Raw genomic sequence first — 1,508 nt, 5'->3', positions numbered from 1 at the left:
CAGCTCCTCATCACCTCCCCACTGCCCAGCCTGCCATGTGGCCCTTACACAAACCCCACTGCCCACTGGCTCCGCATCACACCCGCCCCCCCGCTGTCTGGGCTGCCACCTGGCCCCTCACCCATCCCACTGCCTAGTGGCTCCTCATCGTCCCCCCACTGCTCAGCCTGCCACGTGGCCCCTTACCGCCCCCACTGCCCAGCGGCTCCTCATCACCCCCCCAATGCCCAACCTGCCATATGGCCCCTTACACACACCCCACTACCCAGCGGCTCCTCATCACCCCCCCCAACACTGTCTGGGCTGCCACCTGGCCCCTCACACACCCCACTGCCCAGTGGCTCCTCACCATTGCCCAGACTGCCACGTGGCCCTGCACCCTCCCCACTGCCCGGTGATTCCTCATCACCCTCCTCACACTGTCCAGGCTGCCATGTGGCCCCTCACCACCCCCCACTGCCCAGTGAATCTTCCTCACCCCCCCACTCTCCAGCCTGCCACTTGTCCCCTCACCCCCCCCCCACTGCCCAGCGGCTCCTCATCACTCCCCCCCTGTCCAGGCTGCCACGTGGCCCCTCACTCCTCACTAGCACTGTGCCCCCCAACCTTTCCCCCCCCCCGTCCAGGCAGAGAGCAACATGCCCCAACCAACCAGCCAGGGGGCAGTGTGTCCCATTCCCCGCCCCCCCAGTGACACTCCCACTGCCAACTAAGGAGTACCTTCCCCCCCACTAATCAACTAGGGAGCACTGTCCTCATGCCATCCAGGGGGCACCTTCCCCCACCTCTGACACCTACCCCCTTTGGGGGCCTTGTCCCTCCCACCAAATCCTGGAGCTCACCAGGGTTACTATGCCAACCACCCCCAACACCCCATCTGCCTTGCATGGGGGGCACATGCCCCCTTCCCCACACCCTAGCTCCACCCCCTCCCACTGGTCTCTTCACTCCCCCATGCTGCGCACCCTCCTCCTCTGGCTGCCTTAGGGTTTCGTGCAGCTTCGGGGACAGGCCAGGGTCCCACCCCACTGCCAGGGCAGTGTCTCTGGCTCCCTGGGCGGGGCCCCATCACTGTCTGGGGGCATGACACTAGCTCTGTGGGTGGGTCCCAGTGCTGGGGGCAGAAGGTGTGTTGGGCAGGGCACCCCACTCCAGCACTGGGAGCGGGGCCCCGCCTGTATGGACGGGGCTCAGCATTGGGGGCGTGGCTCCGGCTCTATGGGCGGGGTCTCCACGTTGGGGGCGGGGCTCCGGTTGTAAGACTTGTGGCCAGGCTCTGGGGAGTTGCTTCGACTTAGGTGTGGGGCTGGCGCGTTGCGCCGCCCTGGAGGGGATCTGGGACGTCTCCAGATGTAGGGGCGGAGCTTTGGCCGGGGGCGGGGCTCTGCGGCCCCTACTGCCCGCACACACCTGGCTGGAGCCGGGGCTGGTGCCGCTCGCAGCCCGCAGGGAGCCCGGCCCGGCGGAGCTCAGCCCCGCACTCCCAGGGCGCAGCAACCGGAGCCGAG

The sequence above is a fragment of the Gopherus evgoodei genome, chromosome 3 (genome assembly GCF_007399415.2).
Source record: "Gopherus evgoodei ecotype Sinaloan lineage chromosome 3, rGopEvg1_v1.p, whole genome shotgun sequence".
In the NCBI taxonomy this organism is placed as follows: domain Eukaryota; kingdom Metazoa; phylum Chordata; order Testudines; family Testudinidae; genus Gopherus; species Gopherus evgoodei.
Note: the sequence above shows the minus strand (reverse complement) of the source record.